The sequence below is a fragment of the Rousettus aegyptiacus genome, unplaced genomic scaffold (genome assembly GCF_014176215.1).
Source record: "Rousettus aegyptiacus isolate mRouAeg1 unplaced genomic scaffold, mRouAeg1.p scaffold_m13_p_4, whole genome shotgun sequence".
NCBI classification, from domain to species: domain Eukaryota; kingdom Metazoa; phylum Chordata; class Mammalia; order Chiroptera; family Pteropodidae; genus Rousettus; species Rousettus aegyptiacus.
The window spans coordinates 48029572-48053389 of record NW_023416307.1 but is presented as its reverse complement, the minus strand read 5'-3'; the positions used below and the strand labels follow the sequence as shown (position 1 = coordinate 48053389).

Genomic DNA, 23818 nt, shown 5'->3' with positions numbered 1-23818 from the left:
GGTTAGAGACTGCTTATAGTAGTGGATCCCAGGGGGTAGGGTGGATGTGGAAAGAAATGAATTAGAGAGAGCTACAGACTTAGAGAAAATGGGAGAACCAAGGACCTGGACGTCTGGATGAAGTTTCATAATAGATGCGATACAGGTAGAGAGAGGCACAGAGACAACAAGCAGTCATGGTGAGAGAATGAATTTGAAGGTTAAAAAAATCCAGAGAAGAACAAAACAGAAACATCACTACTTGCCTCCCTCTCGGTGTGGCCTGTTTTCAGGATTGCTCAGGTGAAATGCCTGACCCTCGGGTCACTAACTATATGTGGTTGTAGTGTCCTACCAGAGAATCTGAACCTCCTATATCTTCTCTGTTAGGCAACAAGTGAATTAAGTCCTGGCCCCACCTGGAACACAGCTGGCTCCCCAGAGTTTTTCCCCTTCAGAATTTGCCCCTCCTCCATCTTCTCCCTTCACCAACTCAGCATCAGAAGGAATACGTGTACAGGTGCTTGAAGACAAGTGCTTACAGAACACAGGGATGCCCATACCAGCCATGCTGCTGTGTGTCCAAGCCCCGTGAAGGGACCTACTTACTCTTAGTATTGCACAGAACAAATAGAAAAGAAAATGGGGCTACTATAAAAACCTGCAACTGCAGGAGCAAGGCTGGTGCTGGGGGACCAGTTGGGCTCCCCTTAACTCTAGAAAAGAGAGCAGGGCCAGGACTCAGCAGGAAAGCCCACAGTATCCCTGAACTGAATGAGTAGAAACCATTTTTAGCTGCCTTTAATAGAAGGTGTTGTCGTTTCAACTTCCAAAAGCAAAATTATGTTGTGGTCCACTAAGGAATGAAGTTACCTGTTCACAGACCCACATGTAGAAAACTTTTCTCCATAATATTGCACAACTCCCTGGGTTTGAGGATATGGGGAATGAGGCCTGGAAAGAAATAACTTGCTCAAGTTCGCAGAGCTAGTTAGAGGCAGAATGTATGGTTAGTGAGAAGAATACTGTCTCTGGGATCAGAGAAGCCTAGGACAGGCCCAAACTCTGGTGCGTGACCTTGGGCAAATTCATTAACCTCTCATTTTTTTGTCTTTAAATGGGGTAACAATACCTACCCAGCAAGCTTATTGTGAAGACCATATGAGAAAATATATGTAAAATATGTGTAAAATAACTGACACAAAATTCATACTCACTAACTAGTACGTGTTATTAACGTGTAACTGCCTATAAGTACAGGGTCTCCTTAAATGAGAGGAAGAAACTCACAATAAAAGGGCTGTGTTGATCACTGTCTGGACGTCTGTCACTGGGTGCTCGATGGAAATCCATCCTTGTGAGTGATGTTTCTCTGGAGCTTGTCTTAGTACTTCAGTAGAGTCCTTCTTCCTGTCCCTCAAGAATTTTGCCATGATGGCGTCTGTCCCAGCTGCGGAACAACTTCTGAATGAACCACCGTTAAAGCCCCCATCACCCGCTGAAAGACTGATCAGTGATCAAACTACTAATTTTTCTTTCATTCACTCATTCACCAAATATTTGAGCACCTGCTCCATGCCAAAGACTACTTTAGGTGCTGGGACTGCAGCAGTGAACAAATAAATTCCCTGCCTCCATGAGGCTTACATTCTAGAGGATTCTAACAAGTTGAAGAAAAGTGGCCATTGAGTGGCTGCCAGGCTCTGAGACCCGTCTGTTCGGAAGGCTCTTCCCTCGTGCCACAGACCCTCTTTCTTCTCCCCTTCCGCAGTGGCTGTCTCCATCTCCACCTCCATTTTCATGGTTCTCTTTCCCCATCTTTAGCTGGGGGAATGAAAACAGAACAGCAGTTGTGTTTAGAACCAGAAAATATAATACTTTCTTCCATGATTAAGAAACTAGATAAATTAATAACTTTACAAGTTTCTCCTCTCCGTGCCCCCCACTTATTAAGTTCATTTCATCTTATAGCTGATGGTTTCCTTTCTGAGTATGGCTAGACTGCACGAGAAGGGCCTCTGCCCTCTCTGGGCCCAGGTTTTGGGGTGTGTCTTTTATAGCAAACCTTGACCCCACCTCCTTTATCACTTGACTTGGGCTGTGAAAAGAAAAAGAAGAAAAGTAGGTTTGTTTAGTGGGAGCTCTTTTCTGAAGCTAACAGGGAGAACAGGACTTGAAAGAAGAGGAGGCTGCATTTGGGGTCAATGGTTAACCAGTCAGATTAATAAATGCTAGAAGGAGGAAGTAGCCAGTGAGTGAAAAGTCAAGAAAAAATGTCTCCCTGTGGTTCAAAAGCCAACTAAAGTTTACCAAGATCCGTGACCTGTGGTTAAAATGTCCTCAGAGGCCAGCACTCATCTGATTCCCATCTGAAATGCTGCTGCCTTTCAAGAGGGCCACCTGGCTCTGTTCTTAGGCTCAGCAGCCCAGGTGCAGCAGCCCCACACTGACCTACCTCGTGCCTGCCACACAGACCTCACCGGGATTGCTCCACCACAGAAGTCTCCCGACCCTGCCCTCATTCCACAGACTTCTTTCCTGGGAACCACCTCTCCATCCCCACAGGCTTTCTCCCCCAAAGTAGCTTCTGCCCAATATCTGAAATCAAACAGAGAGCTTTAGGCCAGGTGAGAACTTTTGGTTGACACGATTCAGGAAAGCTGGGCTGTCCTGACCTCTGTCCTGACTTGTTCTATGAGTTTTGGTAAATTACTTGCCCTGTTCGGGCCTCAGTTTCCTTGCTGTTAAAATGACAGGTTGGCCTAGAGCTGTGGTTGGCAAACTTTTTCTATAAAAGGTCAAATAGAAAATATTTTAGGCTCATGGGGCACACAATTGGTGTTTGTCTCAACTACCCACCTCTGCCATGTAGTGTGAAAGTAGCTATAAACGATATGTAAATGATAGGTGTGCTTATGTTCCAACAAAACTTTATTTATGCGAATGGACTGTGAACAGGATTGTCCAGTAGGCTATAGCTTATTGACCCCTGAACTAGATCTCTAAGGAGCTTTTGCAATGTGCGAATGTCATTAAACCTCAGATTATTTTACGGACAGAAAATTCAGGCCCAGAGATGCTAAATGACATTCCCCAAGGCACCAAGTATGTGAGTGGCAGAGCTGGAGCTAGAAGCCAAGTCTCCTGGCTCTAGTCTACTGTGGCTCTCAGTTTTCCCAGAGGAAAAGCACAAGCTGTCTTTGGCACGCAGGGCTTACGCAGGAACCGCTCTCCTAACGTCACTGGATGCAGGGGGCGGGAGGCAGCGCTCTGCTCTCTTTGCCTGTCTCAGAAGGGTTTTCTGGCTCATGAAGGCCCAGATTGAATTAGATAAGGGACATTACAAGAAGGAGGGAGGGGCAGTGGGCAAAAGATATTATGACGTGCCTCTGAGAAAGCTGTGGCCATAGAGAAGGAAGTGCCTGCATGTTCCATGTCATAACCTCATGCTTCCGAATCTGCACGTTGACCTCCTTTTCACCCAGATGGTGCTGCCAGGAGGAAGGCCCCACCAGTGTGTGCTCTTCCTGTGTGACTAAATGTTCCACTGAAGGGGGCTCCTCCCAGGAGATCGGCTTCTGAGCCTGTTCTTCCGTGGCAGAAGTGGCGTAGTCCAACACAGCTATTTATTGTTACGCTTCTGTGACACGCTTCCCTTCAAACAACTTTGCCTCAATTTGTTTGGGACGTATTGTTCCTTGGCTGAAGACCCAGAATCTTTTATGATGTTAATCTGTTTTCCTCTTTGCCCCTAGTCTTTGCCCTTCAGAGAGGAGAGACTGTGGATAAGGTCCAGTGGGGTAAGGTGACATGTTTTTCACTCAGAATATCAAAGGTCCTGCAGTCTAGCCTGTGTGATCCTCTTTTCCACACTCAACTCCCTGCTCAGGCTCCTTGACAGGACCCCTCCGTCCCAAGATTCTGGAGCTTCATTACTCCCCATCACCACTGTTGCCACAATGACTTCTAAAAGTGAGACAATGCAGTCCGTCTGCATTCACTGAGCTCCAAGGGACATCTCCAGTTATGTTCTGTGTGATAGGATTTTGTAGCAAAGTTTGCATGAAAGAAATAAAGATTGAGAATTGGTTTACTGCAGGGATTTTCAGCCAAGTGAGGCAGTAAGATGTTCAAAATTGGCTTCAGTATGAGTCTGAATTGGGGAGGTAGACAGGTTCTAAGGAATCACCCACAGAGTCCCCTCAGAAGGCATATGAGGTTCCCGGTCAGCTGGCATCTTCTAACTTCAAGATCAACTCAAGATGATTCCTATCAGGAGTCTCAGACCTCTAGACTAGTGTTAGAGGCTGCTGATGGTATGAAATGGGGTCCTGCAAGTAAAATACCTCATCTACCTTCACATATCCTAAGATGAACTATGATGGTCAGAGTCTGAGTTCTTTGGGTGACTGCTTTTCTGGCCTTGTCACCCACTCTTCTCACTCATAACCACCACATTTCTGCTAAACTCAGTTCGCACCAATTTCTGATCTGTGTCTGCTTTCTAGTGCCTGCCTTTGCTGACAAAGTTATCGTCTGCTTCGTTTCTCTCCTGGGCTGCTCTCATTAATCTTTTTGCTTCCAAGTCTTAAGGCTCTTACCATCTCCTTTACATTTCAGTTATTTTTGCTCAAGTGCCCTACTGGACAATGATATTCTTCAGGGCAAAAACTCTCTCCAATACATTACTATATCCCCATTTTCTCCTATGACATTTGGAGTAGCTGTTGAAGGAATGAGAAGATGAGTGAGTATGTGACCTTGCAAGAATTGACAGTCCATGGGACAGGTGAATAGTGCCCCCCCCTAAATGTTTGTCCAAGTACTAATCCTCAGTACTGATGGATATGATTTATTTAGAAATAGGGTCTTTGCAGATAAAATTAAATTAAAGATCTTGAGCTGAGATTAGTTTGGATTTAGGGTGGTTCCTAAATAGACATAGAAAAAGAGAAGATAAAGAGACGCACAGAGGGGAAGGCCATGTGAAGAAAGGAAGAGATTAGAATGATGCATCTACAAGCCAAGGAATACCAAGAATTGCCAGAAGCTAGGACAGAGGCATGGAACTAATTTTCCCTCAGTGCCTCTGGAAGGAACCAACTCTGTTGACATCTTGATTTCAGACTCCTGGTCTTCAGAACTGTGAGAGAACATCGTTATGTTTTTTTAAGCCACCGATTTGTGGTAGTTTGTTATGGCAGCTCCAGACAACTAACGTAAGGGAAAATCACATCCCAACTAATTCTGTAAGGCCAGTATTACTCTGATACCAAAACCAGACAAAGACATTACAAGTAAAGAAAACTACAGACCAATATCTCTTGTGAATGTAGACACAGAAATCATCAATAGAATACTAGCAGACTGAATCAAACAGCATATGAAAAGGGTTGTATGCCGTGACTAAGTGGGACTTATCTCAGGAATACAAAGTTGGTTTAAAGTCCAAAAAACAATTAATGTAATATACCATATCAATAGAACAAAGAACAAAAAAAAAAATACATGTTCATCTCAATAGATGCAGAAAAAAACATTCAACAAAACCAACACCTCATCATTCATGATTGAATACTCCACTAGAAATAAAAGAGAGCTTCTTAAATCTCATAACATGTACCTATAAAAAACTCATGGCTAACCTCATACTTAATGATGAAAGAATGATTGCTTTCCCTAAGATCAGGAAGAAGGCAAGGGTATCTGTTCTTGCCACTGCCATTCAGCATTATACCAGAGGCTCTAGTCAGGGAAGTTAGGCAAGAAAACAAAATAAAAGGCATTGAGATTGGAGATGAAGAAGTCGAACTATCTCTAGTTGCAGATGACATGATCTCATATATAGAAAATTGTAAGAAATCCACTACAAAACTATTAGAACTAATGAATGAGTTTGGCAAAATAAAACTTAAAAATAATTTACTTTATAATCTATGGCCATGCCACCCAGAATGTGCCCAATCCTGTTTGATCTCAGAAGCCAAGCAGGGTCGGGCCTGGTTAGTACTCGGATGGGATACCACCTAGGAATACCAGGTGTGTAGGCTTAAAAAAAATTTAAAAATAATAATTTGATTTACCATATCATCGAAATAATAGATACATAATAAATTTATCAAAAAAACATAACGCATACTCTGAAAATTATAAAAAACATTGTTGAAAAAATTGAGATCTAAATAAGTGAAAAGATATCCCATGTTTATGGATCATAAGACTAAATATTGTTAAGATGACAATACTGCCCAAACCGATCTACAGATTCAATGAACTCCATCAAAATCCCATCTGGATTATTTGCAGAAATTGATAAACTAATCCTAGAACTCATATAAAAATGTGAGGGACTCAGAATAGTCAAGATAATCTTGGAAAAGAAAGACAACATTGGAGAACTCATATTTTCTGATTTTAAAGCTTACTATGAAACTATGGTAATCAAGACAGTGTGGTACTGGTATAAGGATAGACAATATAGATCAGCAGAATAGAATTAAGAGTCCAGCTGTAAACCTTCACATTCATGGTCAATTGATTTTGACACAGGTGCCAAAACACTTTAATGAGGCAAAAATAATATTTTGAACAAATAGTGTTGGGACAACTGAATATTCACATGCAGAGAGATAAAGTTGTACCCATTCCTCATACCATAAACAGGAATTAACACTAAATGGATTAAATACTTAAATGTAGAGCCAAAACTATAAAGCACTGAGAAGAAAATATAAGAGTAAATTCCCATGAGCCTGGATTAAGCAATGGCTTCTCAGATATGACACAAAAAGTACATATGACGAAAGAAAAAATAGGTATGTTGGACTTCATCAGCATAAAAAATATTTTGTACTTTAAAAGACACCATCAAGAAAGTAAAAAGACAACCAAAAGAATGAGAGAAAATTTTTGCAAATGATGTATCTGATAAAAGATTTGTATCTAGAATACATGAAGAACTCTTAAAACAATATTTAAAAAGACAAGTAATAATTTAAAAAATGTGCAAAAGATTTGAATATTTCCCCAAGGACTATATATAATAAATACCCAAGAAGATGAATAGCTTTTAGTCTTCAGGAAATGCAAATAAAAACTACAATGAGATGTCACTTCACACTCCCTAATTTACTATAATCAAAAAGATAATAACAAATGTCAGTCAGGAGGTAAAGAATTGGAATTTTCATACACTGCTCATGGAAATATAAAATGGTGCAACTATGTTGGAAAACAGTCTGGCAATTCCTCAAAAGATTTAAACGTAGAATTACTATATGACCTAGAAATACTTCTTCTAGGTATATTCCTAAGAGAAATAAAAACATATAAAAATTTATACACAAATATTCATAGCAGCATTATTCATAATAGGCAAAAAATTGAAAAAAATACGAGTATCAGTGAATTAGGTACGAATAGAAAAAACATGGCATGGGGGAGGAGATTAAGAGGTACAAATGGGTAGTTACAAAACAATCATGGGGATATCGAGTACAGCATGGAGAATATAGTCGGTAGTATTGTAATAACCAGGTATGGTGTCAGATGGGTACTGGGTTTATCGGGATGGTCACTTCATAAGTTATATGAATGTCTAATCACTGTGTTGCACACCTGAAATTAATGTAATATTGTATGTCAATTATAATTGAAAATAATTGGATAGTAAAAAAATATGTATCTATATGGCATACTCATACATTAGAATATTTTTCAGTAATAAAAATGAAGTACTGACATGTTACAACGTGGATGAACCATGAAAATATAATAAATGAAAATACCACATATCACAATTATAATAATATTTTATTTATATGAAGTTTCAGAATAGGTAAATCTTTAGAGATGGTAAGTAGATTAGTGATTTCTTGGAGGTTATAAGCGGCAGGGAGTAGGAAAAATAAGGGGTGACTGCTAAAGGGTAGGGTAAATCTAAATTCGATTGTGGTGATGATTGCACAAGTCTGTGAATATACTAAAAACCATTGAACTGTACATTCTAAATGGGTGAATTGCACATATGTGAATTATGTTTCCATAAAATTGATGCCAAATTTTTTTCTGTATGTACTGACATAAAATGACTAGAAATTAATACCCCCAAATATGTGATGGTTTAAAGGTGATATCTGTATTTTACCTTATACTTTTATATAGTAAGTGAATTTCCTTCATTATATGTGGTTTACTTTTTCTTCTTATTATTATGAAAATTAAGATCATAAAAATTAATAAGCAAGAGAGTAGATTGTTCTCCTCTTTCTTTCTCTTCCTTTTTTTCCTCCCTGTGGCAGATCAATAACTAAAATAGCTCCGGAACTGTTCTCAAATGTAATTAAAAATGGAGCTATATCTTAAAAGCATCTTATCCAGAGACTAGATTTCGCACAGTATCCTTGACAAAAAGGCTCAGCCTCCACTGAAAGCAAGAGTGACTGGGAGCAAGGCCGCTTTATCCCTGGTCATCATATTCTTGCAGGGTCTCTCTGCAGGTTCTGCCTCGTGTCGAGTTAAAATGTTTCTCCTCAAAGCTTTCCTCATTGGTCTAGTTTTGCATTCCGAAGCCACACAGAACCAGGTCTGTTTCTCTTCCACATGACAGCCCTTCAAGTATCTATAGATAAATAGCAACTCTCTGAGACTTCCCTGTTTCAGAGCAAGCACTCAACTCCTTCCATTGTTCTTTACATGATATATGTATCAGTCAAAGTTCTGAGTTATTGCAAGCAGTAGAAACCCACATTAGCTGTCTTAGGTAGAAAAGACATTGTCATTAATACCAAATGGAGTTGATCACAGAATTGGCAGAAAAGTTGGAGATCCTGCTTGAGAATCGGGCAGGACAAGGGGAGGTTAGACAGCCAGAACCATTCAGAAACTTTTCAAGAAGCATCCCAGGAGGGCATACTAGATGTCAACTGGAACCCACACCACCCCGAGGATGGGGCAACCGTGTTCTTTCTAAACTGTAAATGCAGAATTACCACACATCAGAGGCAGCAGCAGCTATTTCTCAATAACTTACTGGGAAAAATAGATAATGGAATTTATCTAGACCCTAATTCACCTTGTTGGGCCAGCTTAGCTTTCTCTAAAGTATCAGGCATTGATGGTATTATGGACAAAATGTTCATGCCCCCACACCCCCAATTCATGTTAAAGCCCTAACATCCAATGTGACTGTATTTAGAGATATGGTCTGTAAGTAAGTGATAATGGTTAAATGAGGGTATAAGGGTGGGCCCCTACTCTGCTAAGGCTGGTGCCCTGATGAGAAAAGGAAGAGACAGAGCTCCCCACATTTCTTCCATCTGCGAATACAGCAGGAAGGCGGCTGTCTGCAAGCCAGGAAGAGGGCCCTCACCAGGAATCGAATCTGCTGGCACCTTGCGCTTAGATTTCCCAGCCTCCAGAACTGTGAGAAAGAAATGTGTTGTTTAAACCAGCCGGTCTGTGGTACTTTGTTTTGGCAGCCTGAGCTAGCTAAGGCAGCCAGGTTGGTGGCAGTTATGTGCTTTCAGCTACCTGAAATTTTAACAAAAACTAGCAGCCCTTTGAGAGACATGAAAACAGTCACGACCCAGGGTTCTCCAATTCATACACAAGACTTATTCTCATGGTGGTGGTTTTGATGTAACTTATTCCAGGGAGCATCAAATAAAGAAAAAAAAATTATCATTCAAGAAAGCACAGGGCTGTAACATTTCAGGAGTCCTCTAGAGCAATACCAACCCTAGTCCCGTGACAGGGACCAGATGGGCTGTGTACCAGTTGCCTGAAAAGCTTTATAAAAATATAGACTTTAGGCCTCACTTTTTGAGAGTCTAATTTCATCAGTCTGGGATGGGAACCCAACAATCTGTATGTTGGACAAGTGTTCCAGGAGTTGGGGCCAGACAGAGCCAGGATTGGGAACCCTGCTCTGGGCCAGCTCCTCATTCCACAGATGAGAGGCTGAAGAGGAATACTAGGCCCCGAGGTTCAACCCAGACCATGACCTGGGTCTCTTGGCCTCTGGGTATTTGTCTCCCTCTTCACAGCTCTGCCCCATCCTCTGTGTGTGAGAGAGCACTGGCTAGAGATGACAAAATGACAGGTGGTGCTTGAAGAGAGGCTCTGCCGTCTGCGATGAGAGCAAGGAGGTAAGGGGGTAGGAATTCTGACTGGGGGAAGGAGTTCCAGTCTGCTGGAGATTGCTAACCTAGAGCAAGGCCTGGAAAATATAAGCTGACTTGCATAAGCAAAGGGAGGTGTAGGGGACTCCAAGTAGAGGTAGCAACTGGAGCTAAAAACTGGCTGGCGGCGGCAGTGTGTAGACCAAGTCAGGGAAGACCCTAAAATGCTACAGAGAAAGAGCTTACTTCATTCCCACAGCCCTGCTTAGTTCTCCCAGCTCCCTGGCAGGTATGTATTTCGGCTTTTGCTTATTTTAATGCACGTGAGGGAGTGGTCACAAAAACACAAAGTGGAAGGGGTGCCTCCCTGATGACTCAGAACAGAGACTGCAGGTCTGATTGTTCTGGGTGTCAGGTGAACAGGGCACTCCTCCGCCTACCTTATCAGCACTCAGCCATCAAGTCACAGGCATTTCTTGAGGGCAGAGGAGGCAGCTGGCTGCCAAGTAAGCACAGAGTCAGATAAGTGCAGCTCCAGGTAATGCCAGAGGCTGTCCCAGGCCCCACCCAGGACTAAACAGCGCCCCAGCACACAGCTCCTAAGGCCTAGGAAGGGGCAGGCCTCTTTTTAAAGCTACTTTCTCAGGCTGCATGTACTTCTTGTACAAGTAATATTTGATGGTTGCTGTGTTAGTGTCTTAGAGGATGTCAGGAAGGTAAGAGGGGCTGTGAGATGTCTCGTGCACCTTTCACTCTGAAGGGCAGAAATGCCCAGTACATGGACAAATAATCTGTGCAGTAGAAGTGTCCAGGGGTTCAGAAGAGACAAGGGACAGTTCTGAGGAAGCTCCAAGTTTCAAAGAGAAAGAAGCGCCTTGTAGCTGGTGATCCTGAGATGGCATAAGGCAGGGTAGCATTTGAGTTGAGACTTGAGGTTAGGGATTTGGAAGTGATGGTGCAAAGAACCACAGATGTTGGGAATAACCTGAGCAATGGTAGAAAGAATGGACATCTTAGGGCCCAGCCACCATTTCTTGACCCAAGTCTTTCCTCCTCTTACAGGATCCATGAAGCAGAGCCTGTGAGAGTTGCTCAGCATCTCTGAGCATCCATGCTATTCAGATCACAGTTCTAGGTGCTCACACTGTTTATAAGAGAAGAGGAGTGGCTAGACCCTGCTTTGTAAGAGCTCATAAGCTTAGATTAAAAGGAAATCTCTGTACGAAGCAAAAGGGGTGTCATTCCTGCAGGGACTCAGCCCGAAGCCCCTCAGGCTTGTTTCTCAGAAGCCCACACCAGTGCATCTTCCTCACTCACACAGAGCTCCTTGGGCTCGAGCAATGCTTGCCCTGCATCCCAGCCTAGTCTCTGTCATGCCCTGCCTCTGGAGTGTCCCTCTTCCCATGCGCGAGCATCCAGATCCACCCATGAGGACTGATTCAAATGCTGCCTCCATTTGGACCTGACTGTGTTGATCTTAATCATTCTCCCAGGAGGAAGGGGTCGCCCCTTCCTTGAACTCCCACTATACTGTATCTTCATCTCTGTTATCTGCTGGCCGGGTTTTTCTTCCTTGCTCAGCACTACCTGTGAGCACCTTGAAGGCAAAGCTATGTGTCCTTCTCAGGGTCTAGTGCAGCTCCAGGCACTTAGTAGATATTGAGAAAATATTTTTGTAAGCCCTAGATGGTTGGATATCCATACAGATCGCTAAAAATGCGAAGGACAGAGTTCTCCAGAAAGGGTTAAAAGTACATCAAAAGGTTAACTGGAGAAAAAAAAGTTTGGAGATTTGTGGAAGGAGGTGAGGGCTACCTGTGGGGAATAGATAAGGGGTTGTGTGTCAGGAGTGACAGGAGATGGGAGTGGAGAATCAGGTTTGTGGACTCTCTGGGATGGGAGGGTCTTAGAAACCACATTGAATTCCAGGAAGCCTCCCACCTTACCCCCAGACCAGACGCATGCCCTAAATGGATGCTTGACAGAGGCCCTGGATATGAGGCAGAGGAAGGCTCTGCCAGCTCTTGACAAGGTTTCTGTTAGGATGAAAATTGCATTTCAAAAAAATATCCTAGATCATGTCACTCCTTGGCTTAAGAGCTTTCAAAAGTTTTCGTTTCTCTTAGTATACAGAAAAAACTCCTTCATGTGGTCATCAGAGCCCAGGTTGTCTGGGCTGCATCGGCTTTCTGCGCTCAGCCTGCCCTCAGGCAGTTACCATGCTCTTCCTTCTCTTAGTCTTCCCTCCATGGCCTCTCCTGCCACGAGACATTTGCACAAGTGCTTCCTTCTAACTGGGATACTACTAAATGTGGAAGTAAAAGAGTGGGAAGAATGGCAGGAGGCACAGGGACTGCGTAAGATGAGAAGGATAGTTGTGAAAACATGAAGGACAGATAGATGTTACTTTTGGACACTAAATTAAAGAGAGTGCAGAGCTGAAAGAAGGACGAAAAAAGAAAAGGAAATAGACATTTACAAGGCTCCTCTTGGAGAAAGAGAAATAGTTAAAGTCTGACTGCTGGGTTCAAATCCCAGACGTAGTACCTGATGGCTGAGTGGCCTTGAGACGGATGCAGCCCCCTGGTGTCTATAGCTGAGTTAGTAAAAGCACTTAGAGCAAAGCCTGGGTCCTGGGAAGCAAACAATAAACATTAGCTGTTATCAGCATTGCTATGGACCAGGAATGATTACATCTATGGGCCAATAGGTTTTATTACAGATGGGAATGCTGAGGATAGAAGAGGGTCAGAAGCCTGCCCGTGGTCACACAGCAGAGCAAGGATATGGACATGAGTGCTTCTGATTTCGAAGCCCACACTTGCTATTTTCCCATTGCTCTGTGCTGAAGGGATCAGAAAGACTCTTCCAGACCAATCTTCTCATGATAAAGATGGAGAAATGGAGGCCTCAAAAGCTAAAGTGACTTGATCCGTGTTCTTAAGTTTTAAGCATTGAGGGATAATACAATTCAAGATGTCCCATAGACGGTTGGGAAAACGGGACCCGAGACTGCATGAGAGACAGAACTGGCTCCCCAGTATTGCTTGGGACCCCACAGCTGGTTTTCAACACCCAGAACAGCCTGCCCCGGCAGAAGTTCACTGACCTCTGTGTTCTCCCCGGGTGACTGGGCAGATGGTGAGCTTTGGTTGCCAAGCAGCCTGGACTGGCAGTTCTGAAAAGGGCTGTGTCAGTAGCCTTGCTCCAGTGGCTTCCCACATCCTTGAGTAACCACCACACGGAGGTGCTGGGCATGGGACCAAGGGTGCGGTGGAGGCGGAATTAGTAACCCATACTTGGTGATTCTCCCCAGCCAGGTTTTACTGCACGCTCACGACTAATATGATCCCTTATTTAGCATTTGAAGTGTCGTTAAGATCTCAAGTAAAAAGGTGAAACTTTGCAGGGTCGAAAGGGGGTAAACCAGCCTGGAGTGAAGGGCTTCTCGAAAATAGAAGTCTATGTGATTGGCTGCTTATAGGTATGATGTACTAAGTGAATCTGTCAAAACTTGAAAGTGGATTGCAGTGGGACAGGCATTGAACAGAGGGAGCAAAAGGTGTAAATAATCCGAGGTGAATGTGGGTCTTGTTGGCAGAGTAGATTTATGTCCTGTCTTCATAATGTGCCCTTTCATCTTGGGAACCTGGATTCCAAAAATCTAGTCTAGACAGGAATTGATGGTGCTACTTCTCAGCTTACACCATAAAGCTTTCTCAACACCCAGGTCTTCTGAATATTGATGTGAACAGCCCACTCTGCCAGGGGATATTGCTCCGGACTCAAAAAGCCTTAGACGTCACTCTTACAGACCTTTTCAGGACTGGAAGCACCACTCACAAGCAGCTCCGCGGAGGCACAGTCACTCATTCTGGGCGACGACATCGTCTTTGTCTCCATCTCCCCAAGTGGGAACAAGCCCAATCACGCCTGAGACCAAGCAATCAGCCTGTGCCTCTTCTTTCCTCCTTTTCATGTGTGCTTGGTTCTGGTTTCAGTGGCTTTCATCAGTGACTGATACTACCCCCTCCCCGTCACTTCCCGGGGCGTGGGCAGGCCCGGGCTGACAGGGCCAGGCCCGGAGTCTGGGCGACAGTAAACAAGGCAGCCAGAGGACCTCTCATAACCCCTGCTCTGCCCAGACAGGCCCTGTCTCTTGGGTGGCCAGAGCCAGGGCCCAGGAACCCCCTGCTACAGGAACCCAGAGTCTGACAGCTTTCATTCCTGGGCAAGGCCCCTCGTCCCATTCCCCTTGCTGTGGTCCTGCAAACTCGGCCTAGGAACCTGAGGTGGCTGGACAGGAACACAGGGCAGAGCAGGCCAGGAGATGGAGCATTTGTAGTGGAGCATGTGAGGCCGAGTAGTGACAGAACTATGGGGCCTGAGAACTTGAAAACAAAACTACAAAAGACCAAAGATTAAGCGACCTAGGGAAAACAGACCAAAACTACACATGTTCAAACAAAAAGACACAAAGCCTCAGAAACCAGTTTGTCGTTCTTTGCGAACAGCTGGAGTTCCCTGACTCATACACTGTCCCCTGTGCTCTACAGCACAGGGCCAGGCAGGGGCGGGGCAGGGGCCAGATTCTGCAGGAGACAGACAGGAGTGCAAAACCAGTGCTGCCACTTATTGCTGTGCGACTGCAAGTCAGTGGGCGTCTCTGAGCCTCAGCGTTCTCGTTTGCAAAAAAGGGACATGCATACTTCCTAGGGTTGCTGTAAAGGTTAAACGATGACATGATTCATCATATGCCTGGCACGTGTAGGTGTTAAATGCATAGTCACAGTCAACTGTTATCCCTGGTCAAACGTGGCTCACTCACTCCCGTTTAAAGCCTACTCTCAGAAATCAGCCTTTATGCACACTCTGGCCACTTTCTGAACGACTTTACCTTCTCCATAGCTTCAGATGTTGTATGTGTGTGTGTGTGAGTGCGTGTGTGTGTGTGTGTAGAAGAGACAAAGAAAAAATACTTTCAGCATAATGACCACATTCTCCCTATCCTATACTATGTGTATACGTATGACTTTGCCCGCACACACGTGCGTGCCCACACGCACATACACATACACACAGACCTGTGAACAGGTTAACTTCTCCTTCTTTTAAAGATGAGAATGCTCACCTTAGAAAGATTAAGTGACCTGAACAAAGTCACACAATGTATTCCTCCAAATGAAATGATCAGGAGTCAACATTTCTTTAAGGCATTTCTCCACAGACACATAGACACACACGCATATATAAAAGATATTGAAATCATACCTTTAGTGCTATTTAAATTCCTCTTCTAAGGTACCATATCATCTAGCTATGTTGAAAAGGCAAGTTTCAATTCTTTCACATTAAGAAAATGTGCTTCTGCCTACCCATGATTACTCTAAGGATTCCCATACCCAAATTCCACGTCCAAATGAACAGATTCCTGGGAAAGTCAGGTCACAGAAAAGACCAGCTGTCACCCTGAAAAAAACTATTGTGTCCTGGAGACACCACTGGAACTCAACAAATCCTCCTGTGCTGCTTTCTCTACTACGTGTGCAGCTTCAAGTCACGTTCATGGCAATGACAGAGCCAGTGACCGTGACAACCCTCGCTCACATGGACAGTGTTTGATCTTCTCAGAGCATCTACCCATTCTCCAGCTAACTGGTTCTTTCCAAAGCTCTGTGAAGTAGGCTGTGGGTTTGTCCCGACATCCTTTTTATAATAAAGTCAAGGCACAGAGCCATTCAGCATCTTGTCTCAGGTCAGGCTTTTTTGCAAGTGTCGAACCCTGGTCCTCTGCCCTGATCACAGCTGTTTTCCCCGGACTGTTGCACCTTTAAAAGCACTGCATTTGGGAAGGGTTAAAGAAGTACAAATTAGTAGCTGATGGATGGTCACGGAGATGGGGAGCATGGCATAGGGAAAGCAGTTAGTATTAATATGGTGGCTAGGTGGAGAGCCAGAGGAGAGAAAGAACAATTAGGGGCATCATTTTATAAACTATATAAATATCTAACCATTATACTGTATACTTGAAACAAATAAAATAAAATAAAATAAAATAAAATAAAATAAAATAAAATAAAATAAAATAAAATAAAATAAAATAAAATAAAAAAGTACTGTGCTTGGAAATGTGTATTTAGTTCACCTGTTGTTCTTTGGTATCATTGAAAAGGTCTTCCCTAAACATATTTAATAACTTAAAGTTTTGCTCTCTGTTCCTCTGAGAAGAGGGACATGCTTTAAAGAAGGAATTTGAACATGAACAGTCATATTTTATAGACATTAGTGTTTATTTCTCAATGATATTGTGGCTTCCACTGGAAAAATCCAACCAACACATTTGTTTCAAGTCCTGAGAAACTCTCAAATGTTGACCATGTGTCTGATTCCTGTGTGGTCAGAAGAGTGATGTTTTTGAATGTCCACAACTTATTTCCATGTTAAAATAATTCCATGCTCGGCTAAATTCCACTTACACACAAGTGTGCACCTGTTAAAATAGGTCATTTTTCACTGTTAATCTTCCAGATTCCATGGGTATGTGTGGGAACCCCAGACAGATGCAACCTAAATGCCACAAAGGGCATTTTTCTCAACTGAGTGATCCTGGTTGGCCTAGACCCCTCAGGTCTCTCACTCCCACAGATCTGTGAAACTCAGGAAGATGGCTTTCTGTTGGGACAATGAATTGAAATTATATCAGTCATATCTTAGCATCGAAGGCCTTGTGTGAAACTGCCTAGGCTTTTTGTTTTATAAATGTGTTGTATTTTAATTAGATTTCTCTAGATCTTTTTCATACTCCGGTGCACTACAGTGTGAAAACTCAATAACTTTCTCCAATGTCCCCATATACTAAAAGAAAAAAAAGAAAAAAAGAAAAAAGGTTTTTCAGAGCAAGAAGCTCTAGCACCTGAGGCTTTGTTACTCTTGCAGAGGTCATCTTTGCCACAACTTTTTAAGACTATAAAGTAAATGCATTAAAAGAGTACTTTAGATTCTGAAATTTTCAGCTTGGCAAAGAGATTTTTTTCTTCTTCTTCAGATGTGAAGTACTTCCAGAAACGCAAGTGCCCTAAATCAGTATCAGGGGACTGCTTCCAACTCCTAACAATCTCTAGGGCTCATTGGAAATGCGAGGCCTGTGTTCTAGAGAGACAGTCTTCACTTCACAGGGAAATTGATGGCAAACGCCGGCAACTCATTTGAGTCCAACCTTGGACTCAAGAGCTGTGCTGGACAGTCTCTCCTCCTCCTCCATGAGTTGTGAGGGCCTGCCTTGGATTGCTCATCCTCTTGGCAGTTTATTTTGAAGAGGAAGTCAAGGTCTGGAGCCCAGAGCAGAGGAGGCCCTGGACTAACGGCTTTGTAGGCTATATCAGACAAGCTACTGACCTCCTGGGATAGCATTCATCCTCTGAGGGAGGTAGATGCCAACCTCTTGCCTTTCCATAGGAATGTGAAGATACATGTGAATCCTAAACCAAGAATGGAATTTTTAAACTGATTTATCCAAACACTTTTTCTGAGGCATGTTTTTAGAAGGATGTAAAGAAGGTAAGATATAGATCCTATGTTGTTTTTGATGAAGAAAAGGTAAAAAGCTAAGTTTCTAGGTTAGAATCTGGCACAAAAACTGGCCCAAGGCAGGCAAGCCACAGACCTGCATTAGCTGAAAGGACCTTCTTCATCTTCCCTTTCCTACCTAGGGAGTGACCATGTTGGTAATGAGAGCTGGGGCCTTAAAAAATAATCTATCTGGTTAGAATCCATGTAATTATAATTTTCATCAAGATTCCAGCCAGCTCTCTTAATTCAATTCACATTCACAAACATTTCCTTAGCATCGATCCATTCCCAAGAACTATGGTAAGTGCCATGGGGAGACAGAGGTGAATGGGACACAGTTCTTTTAGCTGCTACTGCAGCTGAGTAAGCTTGTAGCCTGTGTCTATTTGCCAAGAGCATGGCCAACTAAATAAAAACAAACAAGAAAAAAACTGATTCGGTGAGATGACTGGACTTGGGAGGGTAAGGAGAATGGCCAAGCTCTGAATCGCCTGGAGGCCAAGGAACGTTTGCAGATGGCATGGTAACGGCAGGCAGGACGGTTGCTGAGGGAACCTGAAACCATGTCACATGTAGAAGATTTGTAGGATGGGAAACCTTTGGCCTGGAAGAGAAAAGGCATGGGGACCAGGAGAGACATCTTCACATACTCAAGAGTGTCATGGGAAGACCCTCCAGGGTAGAACATGCTTTGTGATGGGCAATGAGTTCAGGGGCACTGATTGTAGCTCAAAATGGAGAGTTCTCCCTAGCCAGAGCTGTCCTAAGGTGGAGCAGGATGAGTTAGGAGGCAGTGAGTTCCCACGGTCAGAGGATTTAAATTGGGATGGAAAGCCCACCATAGAGAGATGCTGTAGAAAAGAACCAAGAGCAGGAGGGGCCATTGATCCTCAGCTTGAGGGCCTTGGGTTCATCCCCTCCTCTCACTATAACTTAACAAGCTGCTAAGGCCAACACCTGGGTTCTTATTCAAACATGTCTGGGTGTGAATGGGGAAGGCCTGGCAGTGAAATTAACAAACTCTCACAGGGATCTCTGGGGCCAGAAAACAGGAGAAAAACAGAATCATTCTGCAGGCCTGAAGGACGGATTTTGAATTTGCATCCTGCCCATGCCTCTGGGTGCTGACAAACCACTCTACAGCAAGAGGAGGAGTCGCTTTGCTGTGCCTTTCTCAAGGTGATAAACAATGAAAGCAAAAGGGCAGAGAATGGACAGCAGATCACCTTTGGCTCCTCTAGTCCCCTCAGGGTGGCGATGCTGGGACTTAGCTGGCAGGACAGCGTGAGTGCAGGGAATACCACCCAGGGGGTGGGCATAGCAAAGCAGCTCTTCTCTACACCCCAGCTTTTTCCAGCAGAGGAGGTGCCTGCCATTCAATTTGAGGGAATTGTACCTATCCATCTCATCCCCCACTACTGCTTCCCCACAGACGTTTTTTTCACACTTTTTCTTCTCTTAATTAAAAGTATGAATAGCTTTTTCCTGAGATCACTGTCTAAAAAATAAATGAATTGCCATTAATTCACTCGGTCAGGAGGCATTTGCTGAGCTCCCGTCACACGCTGGGGTTGTAAGTTCAAAGATAAAGTAGACAGTCTCCAGACCAAAGCAAAGAAGAGCAAAGAAGGGGCAGCAGAAGTCAAGACTGTCCACACAGCTAGGGGCCACTGAGGTGGATGTTTACCCTGTTGCTACGGGAGCACAGGAGAGGAACCCAACTCAGTCTGCAGGTTTGCAGGAGGCTTCCCAGGAGAGGAGCCATTTGACTTGACTATTAAAAGAAGAAAAAGAGAGGGTCAGAGAAAGAGAAGTGAAGAGGGTTTCTAAGTAAAGGGACAGCACAAGCAAAAGCCCAGCAGTGTGAAACTGCATGGCAGTGACTGCAAGTGATTAGAGCCACTAGTCTACAGAGTCAGAGACCAGGAGTGGAGGATGATGAGGCTAAAAAGTCAGTCTGGATGCATGAGGGACTTGCCGTTATTCTAAGAAGCCTGATGTTTTCCTGTAGGTGACAGGGAACAAGGGAATGGGATGGGTTGATTTACAGAGATTTTTCTGCCTTCTTCAAAGACATAATATAAAAAACGGCAGGACTAGTGTCAAAGACACTCCATGGTTTAGTTGAGACATGGGAAGGGCTTGAACTGATGCAGTCATGATAGGATGGAAAGGAAGCAATCAAAAAGAGAAATAGTTAAAATTTAAAAATCAACAAGAAGGTCCAATGAACAAAAGGTACACAGGCATGATCAGGCAAAGACTTGAACAGACCTCCCGCGAAAGGAGATACAGAAATGCCCATGAAAAAAGCACATGAAAGAGTGTTTAACACCATCAGCTCTCAGGGAAATGCAACTTAAAACTATAATGAGATATTACTTCACACCTTCCAGAATAGCTATAATCAAAACGACTGACCATCCCAAGTGCTGGTGAAGATGTGGAAAAACTGGAACTCTCATCTACTGCTGGTTGGGAGAGTTAAATGGCATAAAGACTTTGGAGAACTCTCTGACAGTTTGTTTGTAGAGTTAAATACATCTATCTTATGACCAAGCAATTCCACTTCTAGATATTTGACCCCAAAAAAATGTGTTCCCAAAAACTGATACAAGAAAAATATGTTCCCTATAAAATTGTAAAGAAAATTTATAACAGACTTATTAAAATATTGCAGAACTGGAAGAAACCCAAATGCCCGTCAACAAGGCTCCGAATAAACAAAATATGGTATATGCTATATCCATGGGATGGAATACCACTAAGCAATAAAAAGGAACGAAATGTTGATACATGCCATGACGTGGAAGAATAGCAAAATCTTTATGCTAAGTGAGAGAAACCAGACACAAAATGCACAATCTCATTTATATGAAATCCAAATACAGACAAATAATGGATCATGTTAGAAACCAGACGGTGAGTGTAAGTGTGTTGAGGAGAAGAGGACTGCCCAGTAAGAGGCCTGAGGGAACTTTCTCAAAGGATAGAAATGTTCTATGCTTAATTTTGCTGATGATTACACAGGTCAATATGACTGGCAAAATTCATCAAACTGAACATTTAAAATCTGAACTTTTTTTTTGTATGCAGACTTCATCATTAACAAAAGAAAAGAAAAAAATACCAGATCCAGTGATTGGTTTCTATGTGACCCTCACATCTCTGGCTTGAACATTTGTGTGGATGGTGGTGACACTGGCTGGTGAAAACTGTGAGAGAAAAAACAAGTGACGTGGGCAAAAGGTGAGTGAAATTTTATATGTATGGGGTATGTAGTATCAATTCCCACAGGCGCCAGCAAGTGATATCCTACGAGAAAAAAAAATACAAAAACAAAAATCCCAGAATCAACAAACTTGAAGCTCAGAGAAGAGTCAGGATGGAGATGTCCCTTTGGGAATTACCTGCTCATGGTAATAGTTAAAGCAAGAGCATGAGTGAGAAGCCCAGAGTGGAGCTTTGGAGCTGGAGAGCAGGAGGCCGAGGGCCCGCCCTGGGGGCGGTGGTTGCTGCTGGGTGAGCAGAGGAGGGCGGTCTGTATGGCAGGCTGGAAACCATAGGGAGGTCTGAAGAAAGCCAGAAAGGCGCAGAGCTGCATGTGGATTTTTTGAGTAGGGAAGTTTTACATATTAAAAAATTTTACAACTCTATTATGGAATAGATCACATACTATAAAATTCACACACTGTAAGTGTATGGTTCAATCAATGAATTTTAATGAATTTATACAGTTGTGCAACCACTACCGCATTCTGGTTTTAGAACATTTTCATCATCACAAAAATTTCCCTCGTGCTGCTTTACAGTCAATTAAAGATCCCATAGCCAGCCCCTGACAACCACAGATATGCTTTTGTCGTGATCGTTTTGCCATTTCTAGAAATTTCATACAAACAGAATCGTGTGGTCTTTTGTGTCTGACTTATTTCTATTAGTTTGCTTTTGAAATTCCTCCATGTTGTTGTGTGTAGCTGTAATTCATTCCTTTCTTACAGTGAGTAGTGTTCCATTACATGAATATACTTACTATATTTTGTTTGTTCATTCACCAGCTGACAGACGTTTGCATGGTTTCCATTTTGGGGTTTTTATGAACAATGCTGCAATGGAAGCTTACTTACAACTCTTTAAGAGGACATATATTTTCATTTCTCTTGAATAAATACCTAGGAGTGGAATTGCTGGGTTGCAAGATAAAGGTATGTTTATTTTAAAAAGAAACTCGAATTGTTTTACAAAGAGGCTATATCACTTTACATGTCCACTAGCAACTTATGAAGGTTCCAGTTTCTCTAATTCCTTATCAACACTTGGAATCTTTGCACGCTGAAGTTTGAGAAGCACTGCCCTAGAACCTAGCAAACTCTTTCCTATCCTAAGGGTCTCGCCTTTGCTGTGCCATCTGCCTGCTTTGCTCTTTTCAGATCTGTTACAGCTCAGACCCTCACTTCATTCAGGTTCTAACTCCAACTTCACCTCCTTAAATAAGCCTTTCTGGAAAACCATATCTAAAATAATTTCCCTTCTCCTTTCATTCTGTCTTCCTACTCTGGTTTATTTATCTTTACGGCCTGTCTTGATCTCCAGTGTAAATGTGTTACCAAGAATAAAGCCCGCATGTGGCAAGATGATAAATATTTTTTGAGTGAATGAATTAGTGAAAAATTGAATTTGAAGGGAGATATAATCAGATGGGATATGATGTGTCATAAGAGCTTCAAAGTACTGTGGAAGCATAGATGAGAGAGGGGTCACTTTGAATCTGGATGAAGGAAGCCAGAGAAGGTTCCATGCAGAAGGTGGCCTTTGAGCTAAACCCAAAAGATGGACAGGATTCATTAAATGGAAATGGCAGGGGACTCTCTGGAAAGAGAGAAGGTTTGAGCAAAGAAGGAGGGAAGAAACACTAGCTTGCACAGGAGAGGAGCCATTTATAGTGGCTGGAGCCAGAGTATAGGTTGATGAAGACTGTTGGAAAGACCACGCTGCTGGGTGAGGGCAGGCTCCAGTGTCAGGCAGGGAGCTTAGACTTCATTCCACAGACCACAGGTGCCATTGGACGTTATTACTTCAACCAAATCCCTCTCGGTCCAGTTATGTCTGTGTCTAAATCAAAAGTTCACACCAGCATTCAAACAAATCAGCAGTTGTTTTACAAGCACACACACACTCACAAATATTTATGTCATCACAACAGAGGGGGACTGTCTTCCACCTTGACTGCTGGCTGGCTTCAGGTCTGTGTATTCTTTTACGTTGGTTCTGTGGACAATGACACTCTGCCCCAACATACTCTGAGCTAGAACTCAGTTTGGGCTGCACTATTAAGTCAAACCACATAAAACTGCCAATATTCAAGTGAGTTTGATGTTTAAAAAGAGAAATTTCACGGGGTCCGCCCTGAATAATAAAACAGTCAGATTCGTTTGGGAGGGGTTAATAGAGGCCTTAACTCTCACTACGCAGAGCCCCTTCCTCTCTGGAGCCCAGGTCCTTCTCTCGAATGCAGGCACTGCCTTCGGACCCAAACAGGAAGTACAGCTGTCCAGAGTCACCTGGGCGAGTCAATGCTCTCTTTTCAAAGCGCATGGCATCCTAACCTGGGGCAAGTAGTCTGTGTGAATCACACCCACTACCAGGTTTCTTCCAAACAAGCCTGATTTGGGAGGAGGGTGGGTCAGCTGTCCCCTTTCAGAGACAGAGACAGGAGGGGGTTTCTTCAGCTAGCCTGAGATTTCTGGAAAACATGGCTTTAGGGATTCGGGATGAAGATGGAGCAGAGAAGCGGGCGTAAGAGCACTGTGACCAGAGATGGGCATACATGAGTCTGAGAAGGCTCCCTCCAGGGATGGGGCAGCATTACAAACCTGTCAATGGGCTCTTTAAAGGGTGGATGCGTTGCTGGAATAACTATTTGGTCTCCAGTCTTCTGAATCATGGTTAATTGGGTAAGTGTGTCTCACAGGCCTTTGACAACCTGCACCTCAATGTGTGGTCTGGGTATGACCCTGCAACACTACTTCTGAATGTATATTCAAAGGAAATGAAATGTTTATCTTGAGGAGTTATCTGTGCCACCATGTTCATTGTAGCATTATTCACAACAGCCAAGATATGAAAATAATCCAAATGTCTTTCAAGGA

The 23818-nt window shown here is 43.2% G+C and overlaps 1 long non-coding RNA gene and 1 pseudogene across 1 annotated transcript; one reads left to right on the top strand and one right to left on the bottom strand.

Moving 5' to 3' along the window:
* Window positions 1–1069: 1069 nt before the first annotated feature.
* LOC118601662 lies at window positions 1070–2027 on the bottom strand. Its single transcript, XR_004950482.1, has 2 exons — window positions 1900–2027; window positions 1070–1803 (listed from the first exon to the last, which is right to left on the bottom strand). It is a non-coding gene; the product is annotated as an uncharacterized LOC118601662 (long non-coding RNA).
* A 3884-nt stretch (window positions 2028–5911) lies between these two features.
* LOC118602195 lies at window positions 5912–6029 on the top strand (annotated as a pseudogene).
* Window positions 6030–23818: the final 17789 nt, after the last annotated feature.